We start from the raw sequence: 18,298 nt of genomic DNA, 5'->3' as shown, positions 1-18,298 counted from the left end.
ATTGTGTGCTTCCCGGAAAACTTTCCCCTTCAGGCTGTACACCACTAAACGGTTTCGATGGAGGTTTGATGTTTGCTTCACACTTACATCATTAAGCCGATGATCTGTGTTTCGGGGAAGCGTTGAGATAACGACACTGGGCACTTGCATCAGGTAATACTGCGGATAAAATGTAATTAATCCAGAGTGAACTAAAATTACAGCTTTATTGTACTGTTCTGTTGTCAACTTTAAGTTCAAAGTTGTAGTCACGGGATGTCAAGGAATCAAAACGCTCTTTGCTCAGCAGATGAAACTCATGTTACTATGTTACTGCAGCTTTAGTCAATAGCAAGTTGAAATAATTAAAGCTAAACAATACACCCATCATATAGTCAAACATAATTAAAACTAAATCTCTTTTATTGCTAGTTTTAGAGCTCATCTTCTTCATTCATGGTATCCTTAGCGATATTTACAACAAAAAAACAACAAGTTTTTCTCAATTTAAGATACGTGTGGAAGTTTCCCTTTTATTTTTCTTGCTAAAATGTGAAAAAATTACAGTTAATATATATAATTGTAGTTTGGAAATATAATTACAGTTTGTTTGTTGATATAAATGACATCTCTTGTGAGTAGTCTCGTCCAGAAATACTTAGAGCAAAACAATTAAAAGATGTATGACTAAATTTCAAAATTAAGTCACTCTTACTCAAACAATTGTGCCACAATGCCGTGACATAGCAAAAAGAAGTCTTGACAAGACGTCTATATGGTATTGTTATTATATTATATATTTATTTATTAATTTAATTCAACGGGAACACTGGCCTAATTAAGGAGAAAAAAGAAACTGGTTACAATTATCATCAAAATTAACAGGATTTACAAATTGAATAAAGACATTCCACTGAAGCATCAATTACTACAAAAGTGGTGATAATAATGATGCGCAACACTACATAGGCCATGGCAGGAGTAGAAATTTATCTTTGAACTGCGCTGAAGATATCTCAAAGCCAAACATCTTATAAAGTATTGACAAAAGTTGCACATTATCCTAATCAGTACCTTCAAACAAAGCCTTAAAAAACTAAACCCAAAATAAATGAACATGTATTGTATCTTTGGGCATAAAGTTGGGCCTAAATTTGATCACGAGATATTGCAGAAAAATCATTTTAGTGTTCAGGATAATCCCTCAAAAAGGAAAGACTACTGCGTGGCACATGAACCAGGACAGAACATGATAATGAGCTAGTGTGCTTATTTAATATAAAAAAAAATTCTAATCAACTCATTATCAAACACAACACCATCCACTCACTCATTAGGCAGAAGCCCCAAAATTATAATTTCTCATAAAATAATCAGTCCCTCACAAACAAATGTTCCCTTTCTGCTCCCGTTAGACCGCCTTCTGTGAATTGAATTCACCTCCGAAAACACGGCAAACACAATCCCGGTTTTGCATTTTCGGAAACATATTGAAATGGTCCGGTCCGGGCTCCAGCCGGGCACGGTTGCAAACGATCATGTTATCACCGTGTTAAGGGCACACCTAGCAAGCTGGGGCAGCTGGCCGACTGCCAACAGCATCCCAGCAGCCGGCAATAAGTGTTGCCAGACTTTGTGGCAAAGCGTTCGTCGCGCCTCGCGTGTGTTCGGCTCGAGCTAGCAGCACGAGCGGGGTAAATGATTTAAGCCATTTAAATAAACCGTAGAACTATCAGCCGGTAGTCTCTCCGGTAGTGGTGCTCACGGTGCGCGGCTGCTGGCGTTGATTAATGTTGAATTTTCCTTCCAAAAAGGCATATGGAGCAAGGATCGATTTTATCCTTACGCCTCTGTGCACGGCCACTGCTGTCAAGGCCCGAAACTTCAAGCATCCTTCCCAAACCCTTGCGATGGGAACGAGTCCATATGTGGCTAGGAAAGAAAGTCCAGCTGGATACGGGGAAAAAAGGAAGGCCATTTCTACTGACGAGCGTAAACGCACGCTCCGGGGGAAAAGCGACAATGGTCCAGGAGGCACACACACACACAAACTACATCGCCCGCTCGCGCCCTTCGCCACAAATATGCTTCTCTACCAAAACCGTTTCAAGGGTGAGAATAAAAATTTAATTTCCCCAGTTTGATTTATTATTATTACTTTTGATATGAAGAGTGGCCCAGCCCGATTCGGACTGGCCTCGCCACACACACACTCTAGACTGGCCTTCGGATCCCGATTGCGGTGTCCTTCCGTTTTCCCCCCCGCGCGTCCAAAGCAGCATAAATACAGCATAAATACACGACACCCCCCGGCAATGGTTGCTGTTGTTTTTGCCGGGGCGCGATAAATTCATTTAATAAATCATGATTATTGTTGTTTTTATTCATAACAATTTACAAACACATCAAGCGCGAGAGGGTGGTGTGAGATCAGGCTGCGAGGACACACCCGTGTGGCACCGTTGGAAAAGCACCGGGAAACTGGGAAGCCCAAGGCGCAAATGCAAACTGGAAAAATTGAAAATCATCACCCTGTCCCCGGTCCTAACGCCAACTTGCCAACTGAGAGCGGGCCGGAGGGATTGTTCGGACTGCGCTGTGCCCTAAAGTTGTAAGTGAAAATGGATGTCATGTTGCGTCGGTTTTGATACGCATCATACGCATCGCACAGAGAAAGCAAGAGCGAGAGCGGGCGAGATGCTGGAAGTTTAAATTCAAAATAATCCCACAGTTCCGGTGCAGAGGGACGGTTTTAATTTCTTGCAAGCATCACCACGGACAGCAAGGGAGAGAATATTATTAATTATGTTACGGGAATCGAAATGGGAATGACGAGAAGACTTATCAGAGTAACGTGAGTTACTATGCAATAGTGTGAGGAGGGGATTTTTTTCATCACAAATCTCAATGCTAAAATCATTCCTAAAGCCGCTGAATGAAGTTTCCAACGTTTTGTAAATATTTGAACGAGACCGGTGCATGACGGGGATGAACTCAATTTGCTCGTGTTTTTTTTTTCTCTCGTTTTAATTCATCAAAAAATTTATAAAGCTTCATCATCGCTGACCGAATAGAGACTCACTGCTCACTCTAAACCAGCCCGACCAAAGCACGCCATTGGCGCAAAAGGTTTCATCGGAATAGATTAGAACAATGTGCGTCCGCGGGCTCAAACTGTCGAATTGCGAGAGGCCTTCTTCCCTTCGTCCAAACATTGAAATGCAAAACCCCTTTCACTCGCTTCCGCCCGTATTATGGGCTACAGTTTTGCATAAAAACAAAGCTGCCAAGCTGGCAGCCGGTAGGATTCGTAAAGCAAAACAACACACTCGCTGCCCGCCCGGGCTAAATCGGAAATGGAGGAATTTTTTAATTAAATTTTCATATTCGCTTAATATGCGCGTTGCGTTGCTTGATGAACTTTTTCCATTCCCTTTTTTTGCTTTTGTTCCTCCCTGTTTGTTTAACTACAATCTCCCAATCTTCCCCATCATCTCGGCCGCCTCACACTGCGCGCGTGTGCTTTGTGTAACCGTTTTTTCGTTCGAAATGTTTGCCATTTTCGGTCCCGGTACGATTGTACGAGTTTTCACCACCTTCAATGGGTCGGTCGGTGGTTGAGCAGTTGAAAAACCTAGGGATTCGTGTACGCGCGCGTACTCACATACCGCGCACACTCTCTGGTCAGGGAAGGAATCTAGTCCTTGCTGAAACTTAATATTAAAATATTTGTGCAATTTTTCTTTTTTACCCCACCCGAGCTGTACTGTAATCTTCCCTCTGGGCGGGCATCCAAAAGGGAACTTACACGCGATTTGGGAACCACCAAAACCAACGCCCGGAAACGGTTATGCACCGGCCAACACAGTGTGTGAGGCGCAACAGGAGATAGCGAGAGCACGAAAGAAATGGTTGGTCTTCGTTTGGACCGGTGAAACTAAAAAGTCCCATTTCCGGTTAAGGGGCTGCACTGAGCGCGATACGTATACGACCAAATATTCCTACATTCACATTCTGTGCCGTAAAGCTGAAAAGGATGAATGGAAAACCCGTGCTAGACGCAGAACAAAACAGCACAAAAAAGAAAAGCTATGCTTTGATAAATAACCCTTTCCGGAGATGGCAGTGTATGGTGCGGTGCCAGACAAGGGATCCGAATGGTGGTGCAAGTGAAGCACGTTTTCTTCCATTTTTCACTGCAACGAGTGAAAAGTGGTAGAAATCGAGAGGAACAACCACGCAAAATTGAGTGATTAATTACTTCGGACCACGACCACGAATGGACCCTTCCTCGAAGAGGAGGGCGAAGGATAAACTGTTTTCTCTGCCTCCCACCATTCCCCGGGATTGCTTTTGGCGAAGCGAGAGTAATGGGTTTGGGGGAAGAAGGGAGTATTGTTGTTGTTTTTTTGTGCAATTTAGAGACGAGCAGCCGCATTACAGAGATGCATGAAGCGTGTAACTGTTGGGGTAAGGTATGCTGATATACCAAGTTGATGTGTTTATGTAGGATAGCTCTGGTGACAAATGTGTTTACTAAACACTTTAATGGGAAAAAAGAGCTCAAATATTTAGAGCAAAACATATAGGAATCACATGGCTAGAATGCGTAGACTTCAGTACTCTGAGACATAATTTAGAGGAACAGTAATATTTTAAATAATTATCGTGATATCAACTAGTAACGTAACGTGACACTTCTGTTGAAACAATTCATGCTATTGTACTATAGTGTGTTATATGTATAGGCTAGTGTTGGGTAAATCTGATTCAGATTCATGAATCTGAATGAATCTTTGAAATGACTCAATAATTCTGAATCTTGATTTCAAAGATTTATGAATTTGAAAGAATCACCATCTCAAGGATTAATGATTCTCCAAAGATACAAAGATCTCGGAAGATGTATATATCTGGAAAGATTTATAAATGATGAAGTTCAAGGGATTCATAAATCTTCATTGATTTATAGAACTCTTCATTATTCTTCTTCTTGGAGTAATAACCTACGTGATCATGCGTGATCATTAAACTACGGTCAATGCGAGGTTTGAACCCACGACAGGAATGTTGTTTGGCGCGATCGTGCAAATTCAATATTTTTATAGATTGTGGATTTTAATGGATTTATGAATCTAAAGATTCATGAATCTTTAGATTCAGAAATCTTTCGAGATACATAAATCCTTGGTGATTCATAAATCCTTGAAGCTTCATGATTTTTTAGAGAATTCAACATTGGTAAAGACATAAGCGTAAAACTGCAAATAAATAGATTCCAAAAATCGAAAATGTAAGGAAATACTTTAGGAAATTGCTTGCAAATACTTACAGCAATGTTCAAACACTGAAGCACATCGATAGCTTGTTTAAAATCTATAAACAAACTCAAAAATGAAACAACAAGACAAACTTAAAGGGTTCTTTCCACCGGCAATCATACAGAGAAAACGAGCAACAGAAAATCATATCATCCACTCTACAGCTCCTGCCGGGAAAATAACCATTTTCTTCTGTTATTATTTTGTTCAAATCTCTTGAGTGGATTTTCCCTCTCATCCTTTAGTGCGCACGTGTGTGTGTGTGTATGTTAAAGAAACAAACAATCAAAGATGTGTGCAAACCATTGTCCACATTCACATAATCCCCAAGCTTCCACATAAACACACTCACACACAAACTTCCTATTGAGGATGGAGTTGGAAAAGAAAAGTTTGATGCAGAAAAAAACACTACAAAACGGACACAACAACAAAAAAAACAGCTTTGCATTATTTTCCCTCTCTTGGAAGGAAGTTTTGATCTTCGTTTTTGTGTGTTGTTTTCCCTCCGGAAAAAGGGTAAATAAAAAAAACCCAGAAAATACCCCACAGGTGGGCCTCCACGCGAAAGAAAGGGTCCACAGGCAGCAGAACAATAAAACCTTAAGGTGAGCCCCAAAAATGGCGCGGGAATACGCTTTGATGGGTTTATAGAAATTTTTGACTGATTTTGCTGCACCTTTAGGACAACTCTCGTCCTCCAGAAATTGGTTTACGCAACAGGAAATGTCGGGCATCCTCCTCGAGGCCCCCTTAAAGCATCCCTTTTTATACTTTTCAACCAGCCCAGGCCGCCCGGGCTTGAGTTTGATCCAGAAAAATTGGATCAACCCCCATGGTGACGATGCTGTTGCTGATGATGATGCGCTTATGATGTATCCCCACCATATATAACAAACACACAGCGAAATACAACAACAACAACAGCAAAAAGGCTGGACCCGCACCCGGCCAGGTTGATAAATAGGAAGAAAAGTTTCGAGATTTATGGCACACGGGAGGCGCAAAGCGTTCCCGACCTGCTGCGTTCCATGCGGGGCAGCACTTGAAAACAGAAGAAGAAAAGCGGTGGCGGTGGCGAGCTCGAGCAAGGAACAAACAAAAGCCGTCCAAACAGGCTTAGAAACGAGCCGGGCGCAAAGGATGAAAAGAAAAACGTCCCTAAATGAGCCCAACATTAGGCGCTCGGGAAATGCGTGCGTTCGGGGAAACTGGGACGCGAGTATATTTCATATACACACGCACATCCGATTTTTCACCCAGCCAAAAAAGGGCCAAACTCTCGATGCCAAATGGACCGCGGAGCGTGCATGGTCGTAGAATGGCGTTTTTGCCTCTCTCAAAAAAGGGGTGCATATTGAATAAATTATTTGCGATGATTAGACAACCGTATTCATGATTATTAGTTAAGTTAGCGTCCGCGCGCTCAGAAAAGGGTGCCGCTTTTCGTTTTTTTTGCGCCATCTCATTTTTTTTTCTTCGCGTTTTACTCTTCCGCAAATACCTTACTATTGTTCTCCCTTTTTGAAAAATGGAATATGCTTTTCCCATTCATCCCTTTTCATTTATCAAAATCCTGTTGGAAAGAGACCCAACCCAAAACCTTTTCGCGTTAAAAGGATTTCTACCTTTGTATTCGCGCCGCACTGATCGCGAATTCAATTACCGGATCCTGAATATGATTGCATAATTTCGGTCACATTTGTGACGGCCGCTCCATCCGGGTGCGATGGGTCGGTCCTGTAGATACGACGTTTTATTTGTGCGTACCAGCTGCTGCTCCGGGTTGAATTTTCCCCTCCCGCCCAGCGATGGATCGTAGCGCTCCTTCCCTCCCGTCGTGTGTGATCGTGCTAATTTGTTTCCAATACGTACCTGCGAAAGAAAACAAGGAAAAAGGGGAAAGAATGGTTACATCCGATTAGCGAACGCAGCAAGAGCTTAAGCTAAGGAAAAACAGCGGGAAGCAAGTGGCCATATGTTTGTGCAGATTACAATATGTCGTTGACATGAAACAGTCGAAACGATTGTACGAAAAAAATGTTAAACATAATCAGCTTTAAAAAGTATAGCAAAAAAAAACTGTTGATTTTATTCGGTATACTCTTATTTGTAGATGTTACTTTGTTGTGTATCGAAAAAAAAATCATTTGCATGATATTAAAAGTTTAATTGGATATGTTTCTATTTGTATTAAAGCAAAAGTTTAATTTTCATCATGTTTTCCAGTTTTGCTTCAAAATTTCTTTAAAAAAATATTTATATAAAGAATATTCAAACAGTTATCAAAATATCCTAAGCAACGAAATTGAGATTCAAAAAGACAAAAAGTTGACATGAATTTCAAAGAACATAAAATTCATTAGTTTGTATACAAAATGAAACAATAAGTATAAACAAATTGTAAAATGAATAAATAAAGAATAAATAAAACAACACGAACATTAAACCAAACAAAAAACATGAAAATATCAACACGACTATTAAATAACGTCATACACAAATTGAATGAAATAGAAAAAACACTAAAATATAGTTAATTAATAATAAATAATACAAAGCATACATTGTTAGTGCATTTTATGAGATACCTTCGAAAAAAATGGAAGTACATCAATAAACGAAGGTTTTCAATGAATAAAATGATTACATTTTACATCAAAAGCAAATAGGAAAACAGACCAGAACAATTATCCCGTCATGATTGACTCCACACCACAACTGGCTAGTTCCACAACCGCATTCACTTCAAACAGTTAAATGAAACGCTCCGCTATGAAACACTTCCTGTCAAATTAAAGTGTCACTCAAATCGCTCAAGTTGCAAAGCGATGCTGCAAAAAAAACCCAACTCCCACCACAACCACAGCGCAGCTACAGATATTATAATCAGCTGAACCACACTCTGCTTGTGTGATGCGCTTAGCACGCCGCTGTGTTCTATTCTCGCCCGAGTGTGTTTCCACATTTGCCAAACCCACCAAAGCCCATAAGCCCTTGTTGGTATCGTCATCGTTGCGGTATGGACCCATCCATCCATTCACTAGGCCCAACCAACAAAACCCATCCCATATCCCATACCAGTAAGTCATACCAAGCCGTCCAAACAAACATTTCCCATCTGGAACCCGCCGCTGAGCGTTCTTCTCCGTCTCTCGTGCGCTCGAAATGATTTACTTCCACAGCACGAGCACGAGAATCAGCACGGTCTGGCCACGCCGAAAATCCTCGGCCTGTAATTAATACCGAAAAACCAGCATCCGCGTCAGCACCATCATACGGTCCTTCCACTTCCATCATCATCATCAAAAGCCAACAACAAGCGGCAGCAGCAGCAGCAGCCCGTCTCACGCGAGACATCTTCAGGCCGGGCACACGCAGAATGGCCGCGCGCGCCTTTTGTCTGCGATGAAAAGTATCGCATTTCCTCGAGATCAATCAGAAAGGAAACACAAACAGAACGGGGCGAAGGAACCGCCAGACCGCCATGCCCGCTACACAGCATCAGTTTACTCGCAGCAGCCTCCTCGTTGCGTTTGTGAGCGTGCTGGTGGTTGGCCCACGGTTTGAAAAATAACTATATTTTCCCACCGCTCCGGATGCTCCAACCCGCCACGCGAACGGAACACACCCGCCTCCGGGGCGCATGCAATCATAAACTCATTAAGGGAAAACACATTGTGAGGTTAAACGCAGCCAGGCGGGGACCGTCCTGGGCGACCGTGTGCCAACACACAAACACATTCGCAGTGTGTATGGTGTCGTGCTTCAAAAAACTCATCCTTCTACAGTAGCTGTGTCCTTCAGAGCTGAGCGAGCGTCTTGTAAGGCACAAGACCGACCAACGAAGCACCACGAGGAGCACCGAGAGGATAAACTTTTCGGGTGATGAATATATACGAAACATACGTTGTTTTTGGTGGCAAGTTCTTTGCCAGTTTGTTCCACTGCAGTGGCAGCCCGGCTGAACGATGATGCCGTGTGTGTGACTTCTTCAACCCTGCCGGCTTTGAGAAATGGCTACGGAAACGACTCGTTACGACGCTCAACCCATCGACATGTGCCACTCGCTGCTCGTTGGAAGAGATGCGCTTTAGTGCACGTGTAGCGTGTGTGTTTATGTGTGTGTGTGTCTCATGATTCATTGTGCTCGGTGCAAGGACAAAGTGAAAGGTGCAGTACACGAGAACACGTCGAACGTGGTCGTAATGTTTTCCGGACATACGGTGTTGTCCTTATTTGACAACTTATTCCGCACGGGATGCAGCCAACTAGTGGCACAGAGAAGTTTTAACATGGAGTGCATGGGGGGAACGAATAACTAACAAGGTAATAAATAACGTCTTACTAGTAAATGAAAGTTGCAGCAAACGGTACGGAGTGGGCTGTGTGTGAGCGCTTTAGCAGTGAGGAGTAAATTTAATTAGTCGAGTATGGTTTTTGGGAAGTTTTAAACCTCAATGTGCACCAGGAAATCCTCTTAATTGGAAGAATTGTTAATTATGATAATAAAGTTGCCTTAAAAATTACCTTCCAAAGCGTTGCTTTGCGTTAATTTTATCTGCTTTCTAAAAGAATATGCTTGTAATGAGGCAAAGATGCAAAGACACACTAATCACAGGACCAAAATAAGGGGAAAAAAAGTATCAAATAAATCAAAACCATTTAATTTTATGTACAGAACATAAAAACTTAGATTGCAATTATAGCTCAAATTTATTTATTTTAATAAACCAACAAAATATCCTAGCTTTAATTTCAGTTCATCAAAATAGAAAATTGAACAGATAAACTCAAAAACTAAATAAATGCTAAACAATTTAATTTGAAATAGCCAAAGTCATAAAGCCAAAGTCATTGAAATAGCTCTATTGTATTAAAAAGGTACTAGTTTAAAGATGGAGTATTGGAAAAAGAATAAGAATTGAATAAAACACACAAAATAAATAGAAACCTACAGCGTAACTATTCCATAAGGCATATTTTGTTACGCCGACATTCATTAGTAATTTATCGGCAAAAATCATTCGCATGAAAAAAACACAAATAAATATAATTATTTCCTCAGGCATTCGACACAGCCAAGCAATCATAGAACACCAATCCAATAAAAGCATATCACAATTTCATACCAATTTATTACAAACGCCACCCTCCAAGAGCAGCCCACAATTGCACCGCCCAGTGCACTTGCATCACCATCATCAGACACATATAAATATTCGAGTAGCGAAGAGAATCGATTTCACGATCAAACAAAATCGAAATCTGTCCGTGCCAAATCTTCGTGCCATCCGCAAGTGTCGGCGGCCGCTGCCTTCATGTCTCTTGTTTCGATCGCCATTCGGTATGGATCATAAAGATGATGTCCCCGGGAGCGCGGCAGATGTTTTCCATCGCCATCGCCACCTCAAGGGCGATGCGTTTTCTGCACGCCCTGGGCGTGAGATGGTGTACAGGATCCGCCCCATTTCAGCAACTGGGTTTGTTACGCGCCGCTGACAAGTTAGTCATGGTGCTGCAGTGTCAACCTTTGCTCGAGCGCTCGTCATCCAGTGCGTCATGTAAGCCCCGGCCCATACACAGGTTAAAAAGTCCGCTTTCTCAAACAGCAGGTTCAAGCTAAAGGGTGATGGTACTTTTCTGCCGCAATCTACCGCTCCATAACTTATGCTGCGGTATCGGGGAGTGCTAGAACATTGTAACCAAAATTAGGCAGACCGACGACACCGACAAAAACGTCTCAACAATCAACACAACCACACAAACAAATATGACCGTTGGGTGCGTTCTCATCTTAATCTTATCTTCGCTCACAACACTGCCTATTTGATGTGTATCGTTCGGCTGCCCGCCTCGACCGTGGTTGGTGTTCAGTGATTAAAGCGACCAACCTACCGCTTCCGCCGTGCATTTCTCCGAGTGTGAAAGTGCACACGACTCGTTGGGCTTCCCTCATAAGCCGCACATACATATCGATAATTTATTGCTCGATGTCAATCACTGACAACAGTGTTATCTTATCGCAGACGTAGTACGCTCCGCAATGCAAACACAGCGCGAACGAAACACGAAAAAGCGGTGATTGGAGTTTTTTTTTGCTTTCTTTCTTTCTTTTTTTTTGAGGAATTAAGGCCTCAGTCTTCTATTGAGAGCTAGAGACCTGAGCAGTGTGCACTTTGGGAGTGTGGAAGGAAACGACGAAAGAAAAAAGGCGAGCAGTTATGTTTGATGTACGAAAGCATAACCAAATAGATTGACCACATTGATCGAGCGGAACGGCGGCGTGGAAATGGCGTGGAAAAACGACACAAACCACCAAGCTGACACACCAAGCCCGTGCCCAAACGGTCTGCCCAACTCAAACTCAAGCTCAGTAACGGTCGGACGGACGGATGGACGGAACGGCTAAAGTAAAAGACAACAAAAAGCATACAAATAACGGAAAAGTGGTCCTTAACACGATTAGAGACGTGAAGACGGTAGACGTAGGAAGGGGGGAGAGAAAAAATATGAAGAAAAAACTGTATCGAAGAGCGCACTCGTAGTAGCGCACAATGTGCGGCCACAGCCAATTCCACGATGAAGCCACCATTTGGTCGAAAATCGGTCGTTGGTTTTGTTTGCTTTTCGGATTTCTAGTTCACCGACTAACATACACACACAAATAAGCTTCACGAGAAAGGGGACGGGGGACGAGGAATGTATGTTTGAGAAATGGTTTTCCATGCTTTTCCGACGTGGATGGAACGCGACGTGCCGTCAACTCCAGGACCCTGTTTCCCAGCGTTCGGTCCGGTTAGGGTCGTGGCGGAAGAACCCAAAAGAAAAGATAGCCCGTCCCCATATCAAGTCATCGATCGGACGCGGCGTGATTTCAAACATGCCAGCCTACGAACGAGGAAGTATGGTGTGGTGGAGTGATAGAAGAATGCGATTGATCGAGTGGTTCCCAATTAGAGCGTCATTTCCGGGAGAGAGACTTTTACCGGGACGGGAGAACATCACAACATTTTGATCGATTTTGGATATGTCGTTCAATATTAATCTGTGCTGCTTAACGGTTTCTGACAGCATGATCAAGCCTTGTAGCATCAGGTTTTCGTATGTTTAAGATAATATGCTGAGTGAAGATTGAGCTATTTCAGCAGCTCAAGCGAGATCCACAGAGAATGATTCTTATTTAGAAAGCAGAAAAAGGAGGAAACATTCCACCCCAAAAACCTAGCACAAGATTGTCGTTTAAAATCTTGTATTTTTAGATACTCCACATCCCTTTCCACAGCCAGCAAAATCACGCAAAAACAAAGCTTCAAAATTTCCAATTAGGCCGAATTAAAGCGGCCTGGTTAATGCGTGTCCCTTAGCGTAAATGGTCCACCGTCAGCCTGCCTCTCACGGATGAAAGATAAATAACAGAGCAGCTGTTTCAAACAACTTCGTCGAAAGCAAGCGGAAAGCATCTACCGTGCGTCCTTAGCGTCCTCGTTCTAAACTTCCCAGACTGTGATACTGATACCACAAAACGCGCCAATGCCTTATCAGGCTATACGGCTTTCAGGCTTTCATCAACCCAGGGAAAAAGACTTCCGCAGCTGACGCAGAATGTAGTTAAAGGCAGAGTTCTATATTTAAATAATTACATGTACACACAAACACACACAGTCAAAACCGGTGTGGAACGCTGTGACTTACGACAGCTTTCTAGGCGAATTCTTCGACTTCTTCCGGTGTCCAAAGCAAAGATCCGGTATTTCCTCCGCCACTCCAGGCTTTACGATAAAGGTGGATTCGGTTGAGTTTATTTACCCCACCATCATCATGGGTCTAATCGTTGCTGAGAACTCGCAAAAAGTCCAAGATGTCAGCCACACACACAGACCAGCCGCAAAAGAAGGGCGGAAAAGGCAACTTTTTCTGGAGCTAAATGTACACGAATAATGTCCATTTCTGCCCGCTGTGTGTCTTCTTGTTCGGGGCAATCTCACTCACTCAATCAACTCCACTGGGTAGGATATATCTTTCACCATGTTTTAGGGGCCAGAGTTTCTTTTAGAAGCACACCACTCCCGGAAAACCCGAATCACACCTCCACCACTCCCGAAAGTATCCTTCCGTTTTCCACCCCAAAAGGTGCCGAAAACTTGCAGCCACCGTGGTAGAGCGAAAACTCGGTAACAAATCGTTGACCGTGACCGTAACGGATGCGACATTCGATGGATCGTTACTTGACCTTTTTACTCCACTACCCTACCCAGGGCCTCCATCTTCCGTTTTCTGTCCCTTCAATCACCCTTGCCCTGTTTCGCAACTTTTCACTCGAGTGACTGGTACTGCGGGGTTGACTTGCTCGGGGCAGACGAGCAAATGAAGTGTCTAAACCGGTTCCTGCCGAAGGCTCATCAATGAGAGCCCCAAAAACAACAGTAAATGAACTGATCCGGGGGTGGATGTTTCAGCGAATTTTACAAGAGAAGAGTTCCGCACGCTGACCACCTCCGGCTGTAGCGTACAGAAGATAAATAGACTCAAGGTTAATGGAGTCACCATCATTGTGGAACCGTTTTCCACAAGGACATCTCCAAAAGTCGGCATCTTCCTACCATCAAGAAAATTCCACAGCAACTCCAAATTATAGCCCACGCACGAGACAACAAACCTCATAGACAAGACATTGGAAAAACAATTTCTTGCTCTTATCCTTCCTTCGCCCGCAAGTGGAAAACTGCTGCAGCAGTATTGGGAAGAACGGGGTATCCCGTTCGCCGGAGTTTACCGGCGAAATGTGAACCAGATGTTCACCGTGGTAGATCATTATGAATAATGAATGAGAGCGCAAGTCCCCACAAAAAAATTCGTTGCGTCTCGAACGCAGTGGTGACAGTGGCGTATTGTGTGCAATTTTCCTCCCAGCGAGGGAAAAAAGGCACGATGACCAACTTTAGTGAGGGTTTTTTTATTTTATTTTACGACTTTTCCATTTTCCACCAACGAGCATTCTTGTTTCTTCTTGCGCTTGATAGCTGCGAGAGTGTGCCCCAAGAGAGAAAGAAAGATAGTTAACACACATACACACCCACTGCGAAAAAAAACACACTTAAATTTGTCCTTGGCACCCTCGTTTCGGGCACCCGAACTCGTGCACTAAAACCTTCCCAGGAGGTTAGAAATGTCTTTTTCTTTTGCCTTTTACCACTCCCTCCGCATCGAGCGTGTGTCCTCTTTTATATGCCGCAACACCGCAACGCCATAATGTTGTTGCCGCCCGCAACAAGCGACCAAAAGCCGTGTCCCGCCGCTGCAGTGGTCCACATGTGGTCCTCCCCACGCTCGTCCGTGAAGATCGTGAAGGAGAGCAATCAGGAAAATTGAAAATAAAAACCGGGGTGGACAAAAAACACACACCAACCTGCTGTGCACTTGCCTCACAGCAGCCACGGAAACCCGCGTGTGCTGTGTGGACGCTTGCCGACACTGAGCTGGAGGAAATGGAGCTTTTTTTGTTCTTCTTCTTCTGCCAGTGCAATTGTGGCAGCCACAACCGAATCGAAAGTATAAGTTATTGGCTTTACGACTTTTATGGCGTTGTAATTCGGTGCCCGGTACCTTTATCGGTGAAGTGATAAAAGTCGTTGGAATATGTTATTCCCTCAAAACGTTGCCATCAGCAAGGAGGAGCCACCCGATGGAGAGATCCTGTTTTTGTGGCATGATTATTTTAACAGGCAGTGCCTGGGACTGGAGAACTTTCAAAATTGAATAAAGCAATTTTCTTTTGCACAGAAGAACTGAAAACTAAGTCATCTTCGGGAAGAAAATGTTGGACATTAATAAAATATGACGAATCAAGCGTATTAATAAAACACAAAACGTACTTCTACCGGTTGGGGTGAAGCCCTGCTAAGGATCTACTACTATGGTAACCATCCTCTTCGTTGCTGAACGTATGATTTATTGAATTTTCCACTTTCAAGCCTGGCTTCGCGTCCCAAAATAATGGGACACACCGTACGAACGAACAAACCGACGAATCCGAATTCAAACAAAAGTAAATTTCTTTCCACTCACAAAAATACATTTTCAAATAATTTACATACCATTAAAGTGCACGTCTCCTTCTTACCGCCTCTTTATTCCCCCTTATTAGGCTCATACAAACACAGACAACAAAAAAAAACTCCCCACCAAGCCCGAACTAGACCTCCTGTGGAGCGTTTGTGGCGCATGCAGCATAATAACCCCCAATGGAACTAATTTCACGATGACAGCGGATCGTGAAGGGCGCCCGGACACAGTCCGAAGTGGGACAGGGCAGGAGCAGCAGAAACATCAGTACAGAAACGGACAAAATTGTGCCAATAAAGCATCGCACCGCACCAGGATGGCCGTACGGAATGTGTCGTATGCCAACGGGGCGGCAGAAACAGAATAATCAAGCAGAAAGCGAACAGCAACAACATCAACAACGACGATGTCTGCAACAAAAATCCCCCGTGTTCCATTCCTTCCGCGTGGATGCCCCATCGATACGTGGGCACAAAATGTCCGTGCAAAGACCACCACCACCACCACCATCACTGGCACCACTGTTGGCGGGGGTTGTTGGGGAGGTTGTTCTGTGTCACTTGCGCGCACTTCGGTTGATCACATTTCGCTTTGAAGTGTTAATTCCCGTCGCGCGAGACCCGGCGGGCGGGTGGGCGAGCGGTCCGGCTGGCTGGGCATCACAACCGACGGTTTGTGAATCATTGCTATTTACATTTCACCTTTCATTGCATTGTTTTTCCTCCCGATTTGATCCCATCGGGTGGTTGGTGGTCGCACTCCCAGTGCCAGTGCCAGTGAAGGTGAGGGATGAAAATATTTCCATTTTCTCCAATTACTCCTCCTCGCCAGCGCTGTGTAGTGTCGCATCAGTGCTGTTTGTGGTGCAAAGGGAAACTGGCAGGGGGAGGCTGGACAAAAAATGGAAGCCCCAAAGCAAACACTTTGACAACGTTGGTCACAGCGGCAGCAGTAGCGGCAGCACGGGGACGATGATGGTTGCCTGACACAAGAGTCGGGAAAGTAGTATTAGGTACCAGAGCTTGCCTGGGCGGTACCGGGTACTGTGTAGAATTTCCACACCGTCGGCATAATCTGAGCTGGTGGTGAGAGGTGGATGCTAGCGGAACTAACACTGGGCGGGTGAGAATGTACATTGGCTCTAGTCTTAAACACACTTTTCTAGTTTGTTGCAACGAAATAATAGAGTTTAAGAACAACTTAAAATGAAATTTTTCAATGAAATTCAAGTACATATTAACAGGTAGATAGATTCGAACATTTATTCAGACCTTATCCTACTGAAACGTCAAATCAAAGTCATTTGAATCGTTTCGAATCGACTCGCAAAATATTAGGTAAACAGAACATCACATACAATAATGCTAAAAATTAATACATAATCAGAAATTCAATTATTATCGACATAAAACAATATTGAAGCTGTATGAAAAATTCGGGTTTGAAATTTTAAGCAAACAAATGACAGGACAGTACTTTCAGTGACTTTGCAAGGTTTTATTATCGTTGTTATGTCCTAGTTATTTAAAGCAAATCAGACCAAACTAGTTCATTAATGCTTTAAAATGCTTTAAATTGTGAAATATATTTTTAAACTCTTTTATTCCAAATGCCATATGCCTTTAGAACCTGTCCGAATAGTTAAGAATAGAACAAAACAAATTCTTAACACACTGGATTGATTCATTTGCTCCAAAAATTTATATCATTTACACAATGCAAGAAAACCAAACAGAAAGATTGTTCTTCTCGTAGCAAAGAAGTAATTATACCCAGAAGTTAATTACTTTAATAACATTATACAAAATATCCACTCTTTCCATCTAACTTTATGATCATTTGCACAGTCAGTATGCTCTCTACTCACAGGAAAATTCTCAATCTAGGAAAACATACCCATAAAAAGCAGCTCCCAAGCTACGAAAGCACCATTCCGTTTGTGACCGTTTACTTCGACGTAGAATATTGCACTGAAACACGCGAAACTTTTCACCAAACCGAGCAGCACTCCGAGGAAGAAAATTGAAATGAATAATGGAAAAAAAAACAAAGCATCCTACATCCCTACAAAGCCACAGAGTAATCACACAACACCCAACAACATCCGACTTGTGGCGTTTGCTGCACCGTGCAATCAGGCACAGCCAAAACGATCCAACTAAAACAGAAAACATTACAACAGAGAAAAATATGCACCAAACTGCACAAAAAAAAACGCACTCAAAGAAAAGAAAGGTTCACCAGCTCGCACACAAACACAAAAAAAGCAAGTAAGAGAAATGCATTTCCACACGGAAACCACCACGATCCCCCATATGTCACAGCGAGAGCGAGATGATAAGTGTTTAAGGCTGCATAACCATAAATGAATAAATGAATGAATGTCATTATTTCCGAAAAACCGTACTACATGCTACACTCCCCGCGCCACCGAAGGCTGCCGCTTGCCGGATGCTATTTGTTGCTCGTGCCCAACAATCATTACTCTTGTGCTGTGTGTGTGTGCTTCCTTCTGTACTTCTGCATCGTCCCAACCATCACACGCCAGCCAGCCAGTGGCGCGCGGCAAACGTTAATGTGCCACTTGAAATTCATGAAAATCGCAAATGAAATATACGACACTAGTCGGTGGAGCAGGGGAGCGTGTACGCAAGAAGGAAATGCATCAAAACGATCTACAGGGCAAGCAAAAACAATTCCCCCTGCAGGGCACCTGTGAGCGTACGTGTGGTGCCATTTATTCTTCCATTGTTTTTGCTTATGATTTTTCTTTTGGTATGCTTTAATCGTTGTTATTATTATTACTCGTGTTGTAGATCGATAATTTCTACTCGCTCCTTTGATACGCGATGGTGAAGTGGTGCCCTCCAGCCCTTTAAAGCCGCTGGTAAATCTGTGCGTGTGCATCGTAAAATCAAAAGACACTGTCAAAC

The 18,298-nt window shown here is 43.2% G+C and overlaps 1 protein-coding gene across 6 annotated transcripts in view; it reads right to left on the bottom strand.

The window, feature by feature from the left end:
* The window catches only part of LOC4578049 (discoidin domain-containing receptor tyrosine kinase B), a 253,601-nt gene that overhangs the window by 219,547 nt on the left and 15,756 nt on the right, over positions 1-18,298 (bottom strand). Inside the window, exon 1 of one of the 6 annotated variants that reach the window (XM_061655108.1) lies at positions 6,929-7,120. The exons of the other annotated variants lie outside the window; for them this stretch is intronic. The gene's annotated coding sequence lies outside the window, so the exon portion shown is untranslated. Of the gene's footprint in view, positions 1-6,928; positions 7,121-18,298 lie in introns of those variants that run through there. 6 annotated transcript variants of the gene reach the window in all.

Source organism: Anopheles gambiae, chromosome 3 (assembly GCF_943734735.2).
Source record: "Anopheles gambiae chromosome 3, idAnoGambNW_F1_1, whole genome shotgun sequence".
Classification (NCBI taxonomy): Eukaryota; Metazoa; Arthropoda; class Insecta; order Diptera; family Culicidae; genus Anopheles; species Anopheles gambiae.
Note: the sequence above shows the minus strand (reverse complement) of the source record. Positions and strands in the feature narration are given on the sequence as shown.